Here is an 18,964-nt window from a genome sequence, read left to right on the forward strand (position 1 = left end):
AGGAGACAGAGAAACAGAGGAGGAGACACAGAGACAGAGAAGGACACAGAAGAGGAGTCAGAGGAACAGAGGATGAAACAGAGGAGGAGTCAGAGAAACAGAGGAGGAGTCAGAGAAACAGAGGATGAAACAGAGGAGGAGTCAGAGAAACAGAGGAGGAGACAGAGGAGGAGACAGAGGAGGAATCAGAAAAACAGAGGAGGAGTCAGAGAAACAGAGGAGGAGTCAGAGGAGGAGTCAGAGAAACAGAGGAGGAGACAGAGGAGGAGACATAGGAGGACTCAGAAAAACAGAGGATGAGTAAGAGAAACAGAGGAGGAGACAGAGGAGGAGTCAGAGAAACAGAGGAGGAGTCAAAGGAGGAGACAGAGGAGGAGTCAGAGGAGGAGACAGAGGAGGAGACAGAGGAGGAGACAGAAGAACAGAGGACGAGACAGAGGAGGAGACAGAGGAACAGAGGAGGAGACAGAGGAGGAGTCAGAGGAACGGAGGAGGAGACAGAGGAGGAGACAGAGAAACAGAGGAGACAGAGAAACAGAGGAGGAGACAGAGGAGGAGACAGAGGAGGAGACAAAGGAACAGAAGAGGAGACAGAGGAGTTGTCAGAAGAACGGAGGAGGAGACAGAGAAAACAGAGGAGGAGACAGAGGAGGAGTTAGAGAAAAAGAGGAGGAGACAGAGGAGGAGTCAGAGAAACAGAGGAGGAGACAGAGAAACAGAGGAGGAGTCAGAGAAACAGAGGATGAAACAGAGGAGGAGTCAGAGAAACAGAGGAGGAGACAGAGGAGGAGACAGAGGAGGAATCAGAAAAACAGAGGAGGAGTCAGAGAAACAGAGGATGAAACAGAGGAGGAGTCAGAGAAACAGAGGAGGAGTCAGAGGAGGAGTCAGAGAAACAGAGGAGGAGACAGAGGAGGAGACATAGGAGAACTCAGAAAAACAGAGGATGAGTCAGAGAAACAGAGGATGAAAAAGAGGAGGAGTAAGAGAAAAAGAGGAGGAGACAGAGGAGGAGTCAGAGAAACAGAGGAGGAGTCAAAGGAGGAGACAGAGGAGGAGTCAGAGGAGGAGACAGAGGAGGAGACAGAGGAGGAGACAGAAGAACAGAGGACGAGACAGAGGAGGAGGCAGAGGAACAGAGGAGGAGACAGAGGAGGAGTCAGAGGAACGGAGGAGGAGACAGAGGAGGAGACAGAGAAACAGAGGAGACAGAGAAACAGAGGAGGAGACAGAGGAGGAGACAGAGGAGGAGACAGAGGAGGAGACAGAGGAGGAGACAGAGGAGGACAGAGAAACAGAGGAGACAGAGAAACAGAGGAGGAGACAGAGGAGGAGACAGAGAAACAGAGGAGGAGACAGAGGAGGAGACAGAGAAACAGAGGAGGAGACAGAGGAGGAGTTAGAGAGAGGAGGAGACAGAGGAGGAGTCAGAGAAACAGAGGAGGAGACAGAGAAACAGAGGAGGAGACAGAGAAGGACACAGAGGAGTCAGAGGAACAGAGGAGGAGACAGAGGAGGAGTCAGAGAAACAGAGGAGGAGACAGAGAAACAGAGGAGGAGACAGAGGAGGAGACAGAGGAGGAGTCAAAGAAACAGTGGAGGAGTCAGAGAGACAGAGGAGGAGACAGAGAAACAGAGAGGAGACAGAGGAGGAGTCAGAGAAACAGAGGAGGAGACAGAGAGACAAAGGAGGAGACAGAGAAACAGAGGAGGAGACAGAGGAGGAGACAGAGAAACAGAGGAGGAGACAGAGGAGGAATCAGAAAAACAGAGGAGGAGTCAGAGAAATAGAGGATGAAACAGAGGAGGAGTCAGAGAAACAGAGGAGGAGACAGAGAAACAGAGGAGGAGTCAGAGAGACAGAGGAGGACACAGAAGAGGAGTCAGAGGGACAGAGGAGGAGACAGAGGAGGAGTCAGAGAAACAGTGGAGGAGTCAGAGAGACAGAGGAGGAGACAGAGAAACAGAGGAGACAGAGGAGGAGTCAGAGAAACAGAGGAGGAGACAGAGAGACAGAGGAGGAGACAGAGAAACAGAGGAGGAATGAGAGGAGGAGTCAGAGAAACAGAGGAGGAGTCAGAGAAACAGAGGAGGAGACAGAGAAAGAGAGGAGGAGACAGAGGAGGAGTCAGAGAAATAGAGGAGGAGAAAGAGGAGGAGACAGAGGAGGAATCAGAAAAACAGAGGAGGAGTCAGAGAAACAGAGGATGAAACAGAGGAGGAGTCAGAGAAACAGAGGAGGAGTCAGAGAAACAGAGGAGGAGACAGAGAAACAGAGGAGGAGACAGAGGAGGAGTCAGAGAAACAGAGGAGGAGAAAGAGGAGGAGACAGAGGAGGAATCAGAAAAACAGAGGAGGAGTCAGAGAAACAGAGGATGAAACAGAGGAGGAGTCAGAGAAACAGAGGAGGAGACAGATGAGGAGTCAGAGAAACAGAGGAGGAGTCAGAGAGACAGAGGAGGATACAGAGAAACAGAGGAGGAGACAGAGGAGGAGACAAAGGAACAGAAGAGGAGACAGAGGAGTTGTCAGAAGAACGGAGGAGGAGACAGAGAAAACAGAGGAGGAGACAGAGGAGGAGTTAGAGAAAAAGAGGAGGAGACAGAGGAGGAGTCAGAGAAACAGAGGAGGAGACAGAGAAACAGAGGAGGAGACACAGAGACAGAGAAGGACACAGAAGAGGAGTCAGAGGAACAGAGGAGGAGACAGAGGAGGAGTCAGAGAAACAGAGGAGGAGACAGAGGAGGAGACAGAGGAGGAGACAAAGGAACAGAAGAGGAGACAGAGGAGTTGTCAGAAGAACGGAGGAGGAGACAGAGAAAACAGAGGAGGAGACAGAGGAGGAGTTAGAGAAAAGAGGAGGAGACAGAGGAGGAGTCAGAGAAACAGAGGAGGAGACAGAGAAACAGAGGAGGAGACACAGAGACAGAGAAGGACACAGAAGAGGAGTCAGAGGAACAGAGGAGGAGACAGAGGAGGAGTCAGAGAAACAGAGGAGGAGACAGAGAAACAGAGGAGGAGACAGAGGAGGAGACAAAGAATAGAACAGTGAGGAGTCAGAGAGACAGAGGAGGAGACAGAGAAACAGAGAAGACAGAGGAGGAGTCAGAGAAACAGAGGAGGAGACAGAGAGACAAAGGAGGAGACAGAGAAACAGAGGAGGAGACAGAGGAGGAGACAGAGAAACAGAGGAGGAGACAGAGGAGGAGACAGAGGAGGAATCAGAAAAACAGAGGAGGAGTCAGAGAAATAGAGGATGAAACAGAGGAGGAGTCAGAGAAACAGAGGAGGAGACAGAGAAACAGAGGAGGAGTCAGAGAGACAGAGGAGGAGACAGAGAAACAGAGGAGGAATGAGAGGAGGAGTCAGAGAAACAGAGGAGGAGTCAGAGAAACAGAGGAGGAGACAGAGAAAGAGAGGAGGAGACAGAGGAGGAGTCAGAGAAATAGAGGAGGAGAAAGAGGAGGAGACAGAGGAGGAATCAGAAAAACAGAGGAGGAGTCAGAGAAACAGAGGATGAAACAGAGGAGGAGTCAGAGAAACAGAGGAGGAGTCAGAGAAACAGAGGAGGAGACAGAGAAACAGAGGAGGAGACAGAGGAGGAGTCAGAGAAACAGAGGAGGAGAAAGAGGAGGAGACAGAGGAGGAATCAGAAAAACAGAGGAGGAGTCAGAGAAACAGAGGATGAAACAGAGGAGGAGTCAGAGAAACAGAGGAGGAGACAGATGAGGAGTCAGAGAAACAGAGGAGGAGTCAGAGAGACAGAGGAGGAGACAGAGAGAGGAGACAGAGGAGGAGACAGAGGAGGAGACAGAGGAGGAGTTATCAGAAGAAACGGAGGAGGAGACAGAGAAAACAGAGGAGGAGACAGAGGAGGAGTTAGAGAAAAAGAGGAGGAGACAGAGGAGGAGTCAGAGAAACAGAGGAGGAGACAGAGGAACAGAGGAGGAGACACAGAGACAGAGAAGGACACAGAAGAGGAGTCAGAGGAACAGAGGAGGAGACAGAGGAGGAGTCAGAGAAACAGAGGAGGAGACAGAGGAGGAGACAGAGGAGGAGACAAAGGAACAGAAGAGGAGACAGAGGAGTTGTCAGAAGAACGGAGGAGGAGACAGAGAAAACAGAGGAGGAGACAGAGGAGGAGTTAGAGAAAAAGAGGAGGAGACAGAGGAGGAGTCAGAGAAACAGAGGAGGAGACAGAGAAACAGAGGAGGAGACACAGAGACAGAGAAGGACACAGAAGAGGAGTCAGAGGAACAGAGGAGGAGACAGAGGAGGAGTCAGAGAAACAGAGGAGGAGACAGAGAAACAGAGGAGGAGACAGAGGAGGAGACAAAGGAGGAGTCAAAGAAACAGTGGAGGAGTCAGAGAGACAGAGGAGGAGACAGAGAAACAGAGAAGACAGAGGAGGAGTCAGAGAAACAGAGGAGGAGACAGAGAGACAAAGGAGGAGACAGAGAAACAGAGGAGGAGACAGAGGAGGAGACAGAGAAACAGAGGAGGAGACAGAGGAGGAGACAGAGGAGGAATCAGAAAAACAGAGGAGGAGTCAGAGAAATAGAGGATGAAACAGAGGAGGAGTCAGAGAAACAGAGGAGGAGACAGAGAAACAGAGGAGGAGTCAGAGAGACAGAGGAGGACACAGAAGAGGAGTCAGAGGGACAGAGGAGGAGACAGAGGAGGAGTCAGAGAAACAGTGGAGGAGTCAGAGAGACAGAGGAGGAGACAGAGAAACAGAGGAGACAGAAGAGGAGTCAGAGAAACAGAGGAGGAGACAGAGAGACAGAGGAGGAGACAGAGAAACAGAGGAGGAATGAGAGGCGGAGTCAGAGAAACAGAGGAGGAGTCAGAGAAACAGAGGAGGAGACAGAGAAAGAGAGGAGGAGACAGAGGAGGAGTCAGAGAAACAGAGGAGGAGAAAGAGGAGGAGACAGAGGAGGAATCAGAAAAACAGAGGAGGAGTCAGAGAAACAGAGGATGAAACAGAGGAGGAGTCAGAGAAACAGAGCAGGAGAAAGAGGAGGAGACAGAGGAGGAATCAGAAAAACAGAGGAGGAGTCAGAGAAACAGAGGATGAAACAGAGGAGGAGTCAGAGAAACAGAGGAGGAGACAGATGAGGAGTCAGAGAAACAGAGGAGGAGTCAGAGAGACAGAGGAGGATACAGAGAAACAGAGGAGGAGACAGAGGAGGAGTCACTGAAACAGAGGAGGAGTCAGAGAAACAGAGGAGGAGACAGAGAAACAGAGGAGGAGACAGAGAAACAGAGGAGGAAGAGGAGGAGTCAGAGAAACAGAGGAGGAGTCAGAGAAACAGAGGAGGAGACAGAGGAGGAAACAGAGGAGCAGTCAGCGAAACAGAGGAGGAGACAGAGGAGGAGTCAGAGGAACAGAGTAGGAGACAGAGGAGGAGTCAGAGAAACAGAGGAGGAGTCAAAGAAACAGAGGAGGAGACAGAGGAACAGAGGAGGAGACAGAGGAACAGAGGAGGAGACAGAGGAGGAGACAGATCAACAGAGGAGGAGACAGAGGAACAGAGGAGGAGTCGGAGAAACAGACAGAGGAACAGAGGAGGAGACAGAGGAGGAGTCAGAGGAACAGAGGATGAGACAGAGGAGGAGGCAGAGAAACAGAGGAGGAGACAGAGAAACAGACGAGGAGAAACAGAGGAGGAGTCAGAGGAGGAGATAGAGGAGGAGTCAGAGGAACAGAGGACAAGACAGAGAAACAGAGGAGTAGATAGAGGAGGAGTCAGAGGAACAGAGGAGGAGTCAGAGAAACAGAGGAGGAGACAGAGGAATAGAGGAGGAGTCAGAGAAACAGAGGAGGAGACAGAGAAACATAGGAGGAGACAGAGGAGGAGTCAGAGAAACAGAGGAGGAGACAGAGGAGGAGTCAGAGGAACAGAGGAGGAGACAGAGGAGGAGTCAGAGAAACAGAGGAGGAGTCAGAGAGACAGAGGAGGAGTCAGAGAAACAGAGGAGGAGACAGAGGAGGAGTCAGAGAAACAGAGGAGGAGACAGAGGAGGAGAACAGAGGAGGAGTCAGAGAAACAGAGGAGGAGACAGAGGAGGAGTCAGAGAAACAGAGGAAAGGAGGAGTCAGAGAAACAGAGGAGGAGACAGAGAGAACAGAGGAGGAGTCAGAGAAACAGAGGAGGAGACAGAGGAGGAGTCAGAGAAACAGAGGAGGAGACAGAGGAACAGAGGAGGAGTCAGAGAAACAGAGGAGGAGACAGAGGAGGAGTCAGAGAAACAGAGGAGGAGACAGAGGAGGAGTCAGAGAAACAGAGGAGGAGACAGAGGAGGAGACAGAGGAGACAGAGGAGGAGTCAGAGAAACAGAGGAGGAGACAGAGGAGGAACAGAGGAAGAGAGAGACAGAGGAGGAGTCAGAGAAACAGAGGAGGAGACAGAGGAGGAGTCAGAGAAACAGAGGAGGAGACAGAGGAGGAGACAGAGAAACAGAGGAGGAGACAGAGGAGGAGACAGAGGAGGAGACAGAAGAACGGAGGAGGAGACAGAGAAACAGAGGAGGAGACAGAGGAGGAGTCAGAAGAAACAGAGGAGGAGACAGATGGAGGAGACAGAGGAACAGAGGAGGAGACAGAGGAGGAGTCAGAGAAACAGAGGAGGAGCAGAGAAACAGAGGAGGAGACAGAGAAACAGAGGAGGAGACAGAGGAGGAGTCAGAGAAACAGAGGAGGAGACAGAGAACAGAGGAGGAGACAGAGGAACAGAGGAGGAGACAGAGGAGGAGTCAGAGAAACAGAGGAGGAGACAGAGAAACAGAGGAGGAGTCAGAGAAACAGAGGAGGACAGAGGAGAAACAGAGGAGGAGACAGAGGAACAGAGGAGGAGTCAGAGAAACAGAGGAAGAGACAGAGAAACAGAGGAGGATACAGAGGAGGAGTCAGAGAAACAGAGGAGGAGACAGAGAAACAGAGGAGGACAGAGGAGGAGTCAGAGAAACAGAGGAGGAGACAGAGGAAACAGAGGAGGAGTCAGAGAAACAGAGGAGGAGTCAGAGAAACAGAGGAACAGAGGAGGAGACAGAGAAACAGAGGAGGAGACAGAGGAGGAGTCAGAGAAACAGAGGAGGAGACAGAGAAACAGAGGAGGAGACAGAGGAGGAGACAGAGGAGAACAGAGGAGGAGTCAGAGAAACAGAGGAGGAGTCAGAGAAACAGAGGAGGAGACAGAGAAACAGAGGAGGAGTCAGAGAAACAGAGGAGGAGTCAGAGAAACAGAGGAGGAGACAGAGAAACAGAGGAGGAGCACAGAGGAGGAACAGAGGAGGAGTCAGAGAAACAGAGGAGGAGACAGAGGAGAGCAGAAACAGAGGAGGAGTCAGAGAAACAGAGGAGGAGACAGAGAAACAGAGGAGGAGACAGAGGAGGAACAGAGGAGGAGACAGAGAAACAGAGGAGGAGACAGAGGAACAGAGGAGGAGTCGGAGAAACAGACAGAGGAACAGAGGAGGAGACAGAGGAGGAGTCAGAGGAACAGAGGAGAACAGAGGAGGAGTCAGAGATACAGAGGAGGAGACAGAGAAACAGAGGAGACAGAGGAGGAGTCAGAGAAACAGAGGAGGAGCCAGAGAGACAGAGGAGGAGACAGAGAAACGGAGGAGGAGACAGAGGAGGAGTCAGAGGAACAGAGGAGGAGTCAGAGAAACAGAGGAGGAGACAGAGGAGGAGTCAGAGAAATAGAGGAGGAGGCTGAGAAACAGAGGAGGAGACAGAGAAACAGAGGAGGAGACAGAGGAGGAAGAGAAGGAGTCAGAGAAACAGAGGAGGAGACAGAGGAGGAGTCAGAGAAATAGAGGAGGAGTTAGAGAAACAGAGGAGGAGACAGAGAAACAGAGGAGGAGACATAGGAGGAGTCAGAGAAACAGAGGATGAAACAGAGCAGGAGTCAGAGAAACAGAGGAGGAGACAGAGGAGGAGTCAGAGAAACAGAGGAGGAGACAGAGGAGGAGTCAGAGAAACAGAGGAGGAGTCAAAGGAGGAGACAGAGGAGGAGTCAGAGGAGGAGACAGAGGAGGAGTCAGAGAAACAGAGGAGGAGACAGAGAAACAGAGGAGGAGACAGAGGAGGAGTCAGAGAAACAGAGGAGACAGAGACAGAGAAACAGAGGAGGAGACAGAGGAGGAGTCAGAGAAACAGAGGAGGAGACAGAGGAGCAGTCAGAGAACAGAGGAGGAGTCAGAGAAACAGAGGAGGAGACAGAGGAGGAGTCAGAGAAACAGAGGAGGAGACAGAGGAGGAGACAGAGGAGACAGAGGAGGAGACAGAGGAGGAGACAGAAGACAGAGGAGGAGTCAGAGGAACAGAGGAGGAGACAGAGGAACAGAGGAGGGAGACAGAGGAGGAGTCAGAGAAACAGAGGAGGAGACAGAGGAACAGAGGAGGAGACAGAGGAGGAGTCAGAGGAACGGAGGAGGAGACAGAGGAGGAGACAGAGAAACAGAGGAGGAGACAGAGGAGGAGACAGAGGAGGAGACAGAGGAACAGAGGACGAGACAGAGGAGGAGACAGAGGAACAGAGGAGGAGACAGAGGAGGAGTCAGAGAAACAGAGGAGGAGTCAGAGAAACAGAGGAGGAGTCAGAGAAACAGAGGAGGAGACAGAGAAACAGAGGAGGAGTCAGAGAAACAGAGGAGGGTCAGAGAAACAGAGGAAGAGACAGAGAAACAGAGGAGGATACAGAGGAGGAGTCAGAGAAACAGAGGAAGAGACAGAGAAACAGAGGAGGAGACAGAGGAGGAGTCAGAGAAACAGAGGAGGAGTCAGAGAAACAGAGGAGGAGTCAGAGAAACAGAGGAGGAGACAGAGAAACAGAGGAGGAGAAATCAGAGAAACAGAGGAGGAGTCAGAGAAACAGAGGAGGAGACAGAGGAGGAAACAGAGGAGGAGTCAGAGAAACAGAGGAGGAGGAGACAGAGGAGGAGTCAGAGAAACAGAGGAGGAGACAGAGGAGGAGTCAGAGAAACAGAGGAGGAGTCAAAGAAACAGAGGAGGAGACAGAGAAACAGAGGAGGAGACAGAGGAACAGAGGAGGAGACAGAGGAGGAGACAGATCAACAGAGGAGGAGACAGAGGAACAGAGGAGGAGTCGGAGAAACAGACAGAGGAACAGAGGAGGAGACAGAGGAGGAGTCAGAGGAACAGAGGATGAGACAGAGGAGGAGGCAGAGAAACAGAGGAGGAGACAGAGAAACAGACGAGGAGAAACAGAGGAGGAGTCAGAGGAGGAGATAGAGGAGGAGTCAGAGAAACAGAGGACAAGACAGAGAAACAGAGTATGAGATATGAGGAGTCAGAGAAACAGAGGAGGAGTCAGAGAAACAGAGGAAGAGACAGAGAAACAGAAGAGGAGACAGAGGAGGAGTCAGAGAAACAGAGGAGGAGTCAGAGAAACAGAGAGAGGAGACAGAGGAGGAGACAGAGGAGGAGTCAGAGAAACAGAGGAGGAGACAGAGGAGGAGACAGAGAAACAGAGGAGGAGTCAGAGGAGATAAACAGAGGAGGAGTCAGAGAAACAGAGGAGGAGTCAGAGAAACAGAGGAGGAGTCAGAGAGACAGAGGAGGAGACAGAGAAACAGAGGAGACAGAGGAGGAGTCAGAGAAACAGAGGAGGAGACAGAGAGACAGAGGAGGAGACAGAGAAACAGAGGAGGAATGAGATGGAGGAGTCAGAGAAACAGAGGAGGAGTCAGAGAAACAGAGGAGGAGACAGAGAAACAGAGGAGGAGACAGAGGAGGAGTCAGAGAAACAGAGGAGGAGAAAGAGGAGGAGACAGAGGAGGAGTCAGAGAAACAGAGGAGGAGTCAGAGAAACAGAGGATGAAACAGAGGAGGAGTCAGAGAAACAGAGGAGGAGTCAGAGAAACAGAGGAGGAGACAGAGAAACAGAGGAGGAGACAGAGGAGGACACAGAGGAGGAGTCAGAGGAACAGAGGAGGAGACAGAGAAACAGAGGAGGAGACAGAGGAGGAGTCAGAGAAACAGAGGAGGAGAGAGAGGAGACAGAGGAGGAATCAGAAAACAGAGGAGGAGTCAGAGAAACAGAGGATTAAACAGAGGAGGAGTCAGAGAAACAGAGGAGGAGACAGATGAGGAGTCAGAGAAACAGAGGAGGAGTCAGAGAGACAGAGGAGGATACAGAGAAACAGAGGAGGAGACAGAGGAGGAGTCAGAGAAACAGAGGAGGAGTCAGAGAAACAGAGGAGGAGACAGAGAAACAGAGGAGGAGACAGAGGAGGAGTCAGAGAAACAGAGGAGGAGTCAGAGAAACAGAGGAGGAGACAGAGGAGGAAACAGAGGAGGAGTCAGCGAAACAGAGGAGGAGACAGAGGAGGAGTCAGAGGAACAGAGAGGAGGAGTCAGAGAAACAGAGGAGGAGTCAAAGAAACAGAGGAGGAGACAGAGGAGGAGTCAGAGAAACAGAGGAGGAGACAGAGGAGGAGACAGAGGAGGAATCAGAAAACAGAGGAGGAGTCAGAGAAACAGAGGATGAAACAGAGGAGGAGTCAGAGAAACAGAGGAGGAGTCAGAGAAACAGAGGAGGAGACAGAGAAACAGAGGAGGAGACAGAGGAGACAGAGAGGAGTCAGAGGAACAGAGGAGGAGACAGAGAAACAGAGGAGGAGACAGAGGAGGAGTCAGAGAAACAGAGGAGGAGAAAGAGGAGGAGACAGAGGAGGAATCAGAAAAACAGAGGAGGAGTCAGAGAAACAGAGGATTAAACAGAGGAGGAGTCAGAGAAACAGAGGAGGAGACAGATGAGGAGTCAGAGAAACAGAGGAGGAGTCAGAGAAACAGAGGAGGATACAGAGAAACAGAGGAGGAGACAGAGGAGGAGTCAGAGAAACAGAGGAGGAGTCAGAGAAACAGAGGAGGAGACAGAGAAACAGAGGAGGAGACAGAGAAACAGAGGAGGAAGAGGAGGAGTCAGAGAAACAGAGGAGGAGTCAGAGAAACAGAGGAGGAGACAGAGGAGGAAACAGAGGAGGAGTCAGCGAAACAGAGGAGGAGGAGACAGAGGAGGAGTCAGAGGAACAGAGTAGGAGACAGAGGAGGAGTCAGAGAAACAGAGGAGGAGTCAAAGAAACAGAGGAGGAGACAGAGGAACAGAGGAGGAGACAGAGGAACAGAGGAGGAGACAGAGGAGGAGACAGATCAACAGAGGAGGAGACAGAGGAACAGAGGAGGAGTCGGAGAAACAGACAGAACAACAGAGGAGGAGACAGAGGAGGAGTCAGAGGAACAGAGGATGAGACAGAGGAGGAGGCAGAGAAACAGAGGAGGAGACAGAGAAACAGACGAGGAGAAACAGAGGAGGAGTCAGAGGAGGAGATAGAGGAGGAGTCAGAGGAACAGAGGACAAGACAGAGAAACAGAGTATGAGATAGATGAGGAGTCAGAGGAACAGAGGAGGAGTCAGAGAAACAGAGGAGGAGACAGAGGAACAGAAGAGGAGTCAGAGGAAGAGTCAGAGAAACAGAGGAGGAGTCAGAGAAACAGAAGAGGAGACAGAGAAACAGAGGAGGAGACAGAGGAGGAGTCAGAGAAACAGAGAAGGAGACAGAGGAGGAGACAGAGGAGGAATCAGAAAAACAGAGGAGGAGTCAGAGAAAAAGAGGATGAAACAGAGGAGGAGTCAGAGAAACAGAGGAGGAGTCAGAGAAACAGAGGAGGAGTCAGAGAGACAGAGGAGGAGACAGAGAAACAGAGGAGACAGAGGAGGAGTCAGAGAAACAGAGGAGGAGACAGAGAGACAGAGGAGGAGACAGATAAACAGAGGAGGAATGAGATGGAGGAGTCAGAGAAACAGAGGAGGAGTCAGAGAAACAGAGGAGGAGACAGAGAAACAGAGGAGGAGACAGAGGAGGAGTCAGAGAAACAGAGGAGGAGAAAGAGGAGGAGACAGAGGAGGAATCAGAAAAACAGAGGAGGAGTCAGAGAAACAGAGGATGAAACAGAGGAGGAGTCAGAGAAACAGAGGAGGAGTCAGAGAAACAGAGGAGGAGACAGAGAAACAGAGGAGGAGACAGAGGAGGACACAGAAGAGGAGTCAGAGGAACAGAGGAGGAGACAGAGAAACAGAGGAGGAGACAGAGGAGGAGTCAGAGAAACAGAGGAGGAGAAAGAGGAGGAGACAGAGGAGGAATCAGAAAAACAGAGGAGGAGTCAGAGAAACAGAGGATTAAACAGAGGAGGAGTCAGAGAAACAGAGGAGGAGACAGATGAGGAGTCAGAGAAACAGAGGAGGAGTCAGAGAGACAGAGGAGGATACAGAGAAACAGAGGAGGAGACAGAGGAGGAGTCAGAGAAACAGAGGAGGAGTCAGAGAAACAGAGGAGGAGACAGAGAAACAGAGGAGGAGACAGAGAAACAGAGGAGGAAGAGGAGGAGTCAGAGAAACAGAGGAGGAGTCAGAGAAACAGAGGAGGAGACAGAGGAGGAAACAGAGGAGGAGTCAGCGAAACAGAGGAGGAGGAGACAGAGGAGGAGTCAGAGGAACAGAGTAGGAGACAGAGGAGGAGTCAGAGAAACAGAGGAGGAGTCAAAGAAACAGAGGAGGAGACAGAGGAACAGAGGAGGAGACAGAGGAACAGAGGAGGAGACAGAGGAGGAGACAGATCAACAGAGGAGGAGACAGAGGAACAGAGGAGGAGTCGGAGAAACAGACAGAGGAACAGAGGAGGAGACAGAGGAGGAGTCAGAGGAACAGAGGATGAGACAGAGGAGGAGGCAGAGAAACAGAGGAGGAGACAGAGAAACAGACGAGGAGAAACAGAGGAGGAGTCAGAGGAGGAGATAGAGGAGGAGTCAGAGGAACAGAGGACAAGACAGAGAAACAGAGTATGAGATAGATGAGGAGTCAGAGGAACAGAGGAGGAGTCAGAGAAACAGAGGAGGAGACAGAGGAACAGAAGAGGAGTCAGAGAAACAGAGGAGGAGACAGAGAAACATAGGAGGAGACAGAGGAGGAGTTAGAGAAACAGAGGAGGAGACAGAGGAGGAGACAGAGGAGGAGTCAGAGAAACAGAGGAGGAGTCAGAGAGAGAGAGAGGAGGAGACAGAGAAACAGAGGAGGAGTCAGAGAAACAGAGGAGGAGACAGAGGAGGAGTCAGAGAAACAGAGGAGGAGGAGTCAGAGAAACAGAGGATGAAACAGAGGAGGAGTCAGAGAAACAGAGGAGGAGACAGAGGAGGAGTCAGAGAAACAGAGGAGGAGACAGAGGAGGAGTCAGAGAAACAGAGGAGGAGTGAAAGGAGGAGACAGAGGAGGAGTCAGAGGAGGAGACAGAGGAACAGAGGAGGAGTCAGAGAAACAGAGGAGGAGACAGAGGAACAGAGGAGAAGACAGACGAGGAGTCAGAGAAACAGAGGAGGAGACAGAGAAACATAGGAGGAGACAGAGGAGGAGTCAGAGAAACAGAGGAGGAGACAGAGGAGGAGTCAGAGTAACAGAGGAGGAGTCAGAGAAACAGAGGAGGAGACAGAGGAGGAGACAGAGGAACAGAGGAGGAGATAGAGGAGGAGACAGAAGAAAAGAGGATGAGACAGAGGAGGAGACAGAGGAACAGAGGAGGAGACAGAGGAGGAGTCAGAAGAACGGAGGAGGAGACAGAGGAGGAGACAGAGAAACAGAGGAGGAGACAGAGGAGGAGACAGAGGAGGAGACAGAGGAACAGAGGACGAGACAGAGGAGGAGACAGAGGAACAGAGGAGTAGAAAGAGGAGGAGTCAGAAGAATGGAGGAGGAGACAGAGAAACAGAGGAGGAGACAGAGGAGGAGTCAGAGAAACAGAGGAGGAGTCAGAGAAACAGAGGAGGAGTCAGAGAAACAGAGGAGGAGACAGAGAAACAGAGGAGGAGTCAGAGAAACAGAGGAGGAGTCAGAGAAACAGAGGAAGAGACAGAGAAACAGAGGAGGATACAGAGGAGGAGTCAGAGAAACAGAGGAAGAGACAGAGAGACAGCGGAGGAGACAGAGGAGGAGTCAGAGAAACAGAGGAGGAGACAAAGGAGGAGTCAGAGAAACAGAGCAGGAGTCAGAGATACAGAGGAGGAGACAGAGAAACAGAGGAGACAGAGGAGGAGTCAGAGAAACAGAGGAGGAGACAGAGAGACAGAGGAGGAGACAGAGGAGGAGTCAGAGAAATAGAGGAGGAGACAGAGAAACAGAGGAGGAGACAGAGAAACAGAGGAGGAGACAGAGAAGGAGTCAGAGGAACAGAGGAGGAGTCAGAGAAATAGAGGAGGAGTTAGAGAAACAGAGGAGGAGTCAGAGAAACAGAGGAGGAGACAGAGGAGGAAACAAGGAGGAGTCAGAGAAACAGAGGAGGAGACAGAGGAGGAGTCAGAGGAACAGAGTTGGAGACAGCGTGGAGTCAGAGAAACAGAGGAGGAAGAGGAGGAGTCAGAGAAACAGAGGAGGAGACAGAGGAGGAGTCAGAGAAACAGAGGAGGAGTCAGAGAAACAGAGGAGGAGACAGACAAACAGAGGAGGAGACAGAGGACCAGAGGAGGAGACAGAGAAACAGAGGAGGAAGAGGAGGAGTCAAAGAAACAGAGGAGGAGACAGAGGAGGAGTCAGAGAAACAGAGGAGGAGACAGAGGAGGAGTCAGAGAAACAGAGGAGGAGTCAGAGAAACAGAGGAGGAGACAGAGAGGGGGCAGAGGAGGAGACAGAGGAGGACTCAGAGAAACAGAGGAGGACACAGAGGAGGAGTCAGAGAAACAGAGGAGGAGTCAGAGAAACAGAGGAGGAGACAGAGGAGGAGACAGAGGAGGAGTCAGAGAAACAGAGGAGGAGACAGAGGAGGAGTCAGAGGAACAGAGTAGGAGACAGAGGAGGAGTCAGAGAAACAGAGGAGGAGTCAGTGAAACAGAGGAGGAGACAGAGAAACAGAGGAGAAGACAGAGGAGGAGTCAGAGGAACAGAGGAGGAGACAGAGGAGGAGTCAGAGAAACAGAGGAGGAGACAGAGAAACAGAGGAGGAGTCAGAGAAACAGAGGAGGAGTCAGAGAAACAGAGGAAGAGACAGAGAAACAGAGGAGGAGACAGAGAAACAGAGGAGGAGTCAGAGAAACAGAGGAGGAGTCAGAGAAACAGAGGAGGAGACAGAGAAACAGAGGAGGAGTCAGAGAAACAGAGGAGTAGTCAGAGAAACAGAGGAGGAGACAGAGAAACAGAGGAGGAAGAGGAGGAGTCAGAGAAACAGAGGAGGAGACTGAGGAGGAGACAGAGAAGGAGTCAGAGAAACAGAGGAGGAGTCAGAGGAACAGAGGACGACAGAGGAGGAGACAGAGGAACAGAGGAGGAGAGAGCGACAGAGGCAGTATTCACCTGTTAGGGACAGACGTTCCGCTAGTGCGAAATACAAAAAACCTTATAAATGCTATAATTTCAATTTCTCAGGCATATGACTATTTTACATCATTTGAAAGATAAGACTCTCGTTAATCCAACCACACTGTCCGATTTCAAAATGGCTTTACAGCGAAAGCAAAACATTAGATTATGTCAGGAGAGTAAACTCCCAAAAATAATCACACAGCCATTTTCCAAGCAAGCATATATGTCACAAAAACCAAATCCACAGCTAAATGCAGCGCTAACCTTTGATGATCTTCATCAGATGACACTCCTAGGACATTATGTTATACAATACATGCATGTTTTGTTCAATCAAGTTCATATTTATATCAAAAAACAGCTTTTTACATTAGCATGTGATGCTCAGAACCTGCATACCCACCGCAAACGTCCGGTGAATTTACTAAATTACTCACGATTAACGTTCACAAAATACATAACAATTATTTTAAGAATTATAGATACAGAACTCCTCTATGCAATTGCGGTGTCAGATTTTAAAATAGCTTTTCGGTGAAAGCACATTTTGCAATATTCTGAGTAGATAGCCCGGCCATCACGGCTAGCTATTTTGACACCCACCAAGTTTGGCACTCACCAAACTCAGATTTACTATAAGAAAAATTGGATTACCTTTGCTGTTCTTCGTCAGAATGCACTCCCAGGACTTCTACTTCAACAACAAATGTTGTTTTGGTTCGAAATAATCCATAGTATTATTCAAATAGCTCCGTTTTGTTCATGCGTTCAGGTAACTATCCGAAGGGTGACGCGCCGACGCATTTCGTGACAAAAAAATTCAAAATATTCCATTACCGTACTTCGAAGCATGTCAAACGCTGTTTAAAATACATTTTTATGCGGTTTTTCTCATAAAATAGCAATAATATTCCAACCGGGAGACGTTGTATTCGTTCAAACAGTGAAAGAAAAAAATTGAGTCGTCTCGTGCACACGTGCACACCAGTGTCATTATCCTCAGAAGTACCACTCACAAGAACCCCTGCTGTTTTTCGCCCAGACTGCAGAGCTCTCATTCCACTTTCTGCCGCCTTCCTAGAGCCAATGGAAGCCTTAGAAAATATCACGTTACAGCAGAGATGCTGTATTTGTGATAGAGATGCCCTAGTAGGAGAACAAATTGTCAGACAAGGTTTTGGCCTGCCATATAAGTTCTGTTATACTCACAGACACCATTCAAACAGTTTTAGAAACTTTAGGGTGTTTTCTATCCAAATCTACTAATTATATGCATATTCTAGTTTCTGGGCAGGAGTAGTAACCAGATTAAATCGGGTACGTTTTTTATCCGGCCGTGAAAGTACTGCCCCCTATCCCTAACAGGTTTTAAGAGGATTTCTCCTCATCACTGATGACCAAAACATCAAAAGGTTACAGGGGATGCTGGATGGGTACCTCGTCTGTGTGTCAGCCAAGATGGACCTGCTTCAGTCCGTTCCATTCATAAAGGAGCTGTCCCTCAAAGTGAACACAGGCCTGCTTGACTCTGCGACTTGTGATTGGTCTTTCTACCTGTGTTGCACTGCTATTCACTTTGACAGTCAGCCACCTGTTGAAACTGAACAGCAAGTTCTGAGAGAAGTGAAGACGTTAGAACAGAACTAGTTTGTTTTTGCTGAAGGAACGCTACACAACCTAATGTACATGGAGGCTGTATATAGTTGATCGATCTAATGCAACATCTATAGCCCCTTCTCTATTACAGGAGGGGAGGGGGTTGCTCATACATTTCCATCAGGTTCTGTTGTTGCCTCAGAGCTACAGTAATTTGACATGAGGTTCTGGTGCTGCCTCAGAGCTACAGTAATTTGACATCAGGTTCTGTTGTGGACTCAGAGCTACAGTAATTTGACATGAGGTTCTGGTGTTGCCTCAGAGCTACAGTAATTTGACATCAGGTTCTGTTGTGGACTCAATAATTTGACATCAGGTTCTGTTGTTGACTCAGTAATTTGACATCAGGTTCTGGTGTTGCCTCAGAGCTACAGTAATTTGACATCAGGTTCTGTTGTTTCCTCAGTAATTTGACATCAGGTTCTGTTGTTTCCTCAGTAATTTGACATCAGGTTCTGTTGTTGACTCAGTAATTTGACATCAGGTTCTGTTGTTGACTCAGTAATTTGACATCAAGTTCTGTTGTTGACTCAGTCATTTGACATCAGGTTCTGTTGTGGACTCAGTAATTTGACATCAGGTTCTGTTGTCGCCTCAGTAATTTGACATCAGGTTCTGTTGTTGACTCAGTAATTTGACATCAGGTTCTGTTGTCGCCTCAGTAATTTGACATCAGGTTCTGTAGTTGCCTCAGTAATTTGACATCAGGTTCTGTTGTTGACTCAGTAATTTGACATCAGGTTCTGTTGTCGCATCAGTAATTTGACATCAAGTTCTGTAGTTGCCTCAGTAATTTGACATCAGGTTCTGTTGTTGACTCAGTAATTTGACATCAGGTTCTGTTGTGGACTCAGTAATTTGACATCAGGTTCTGTTGTGGACTCAGTAATTTGACATCAGGTTCTGTAGTTTCCTCAGAGCTACAGTAATTTGATATCAGGTTCTGTAGTTGCCTCAGTAATTTGACATCAGGTTCTGTTGTGGACTCAGTAATTTGACATCAGGTTCTGTAGTTGCCTCAGTAATTTGACATCAGGTTCTGTTGTGGACTCAGTAATTTGACATCAAGTTCTGTAGTTGCCTCAGTAATTTGACATCAGGTTCTGTTGTTGACATCAAATCCTTTAGGTATGTCCAGTGTGCCCTGACACTCCCCATTCTGTCGGTGAGCGATTGAGTGAGTGGGTGAGGGAAAGTGTGAGTGAGGGAATGAGGGACAGAGTGAGTGAGGGAAAGAGGGAGTGAGTGTGTGAGGGAGGGAAATAGCGTGAATGGGTGATTTGTTTATGCGTTTTATTTTGTATTGCTTTTATTTTATCAATACATTTGAATTGTTTTGAATGTTAGTTTATTTTCTTCTGAGTTTTAGACACATTCCTACTGTACGTTCATTGTCCTTGTTCTATGTATTGCATGGACATGTAATGTGTAACAACATTCAGGTGACCTTAGCAAACAAAACGATCTCATTATCAAGGTCAATGTTTTTATCTAAAAAATAAATAAACTACCGATTGATTACTTGTTAAATGAGCTTTACTTTTACACAAGTCGTTTTACTTCTACCTGAGAACAATGTATCTAAAGTAACAGTAGTTATACTGAAGTAGGATATTTCCTTCCACCGTTCCTCCTCTCTCTTCTCCTAATATTTTCTCCTCCTTTCCCTCTCTCCTCCTCCTCCTCGTCTCTCCTCTACTTTCCAGAGCTTTTCTCTCTCTCTCTCTCTCTCTCTCTCTCTCCCCTCCTCTCTTCCCTTGTTTTCCTTGTCTTATTTCCCTCCGCCCAAAAAGGACTTGTAGGCGTCAGTTAAATGTCTTGTTAAACAGAGAGGAACTCTAACATCTCTCCTTGTTCTCTTCCCCTCAGGGGACAATGTTATTTTTCTCAGCTCTCTCTCCCTCTCTACTATCTCTATCTCCACTCGCTCTTTACTCTTC

The sequence above is a fragment of the Salmo salar genome, chromosome ssa15 (genome assembly GCF_905237065.1).
Source record: "Salmo salar chromosome ssa15, Ssal_v3.1, whole genome shotgun sequence".
Lineage (NCBI taxonomy): Eukaryota > Metazoa > Chordata > Actinopteri > Salmoniformes > Salmonidae > Salmo > Salmo salar.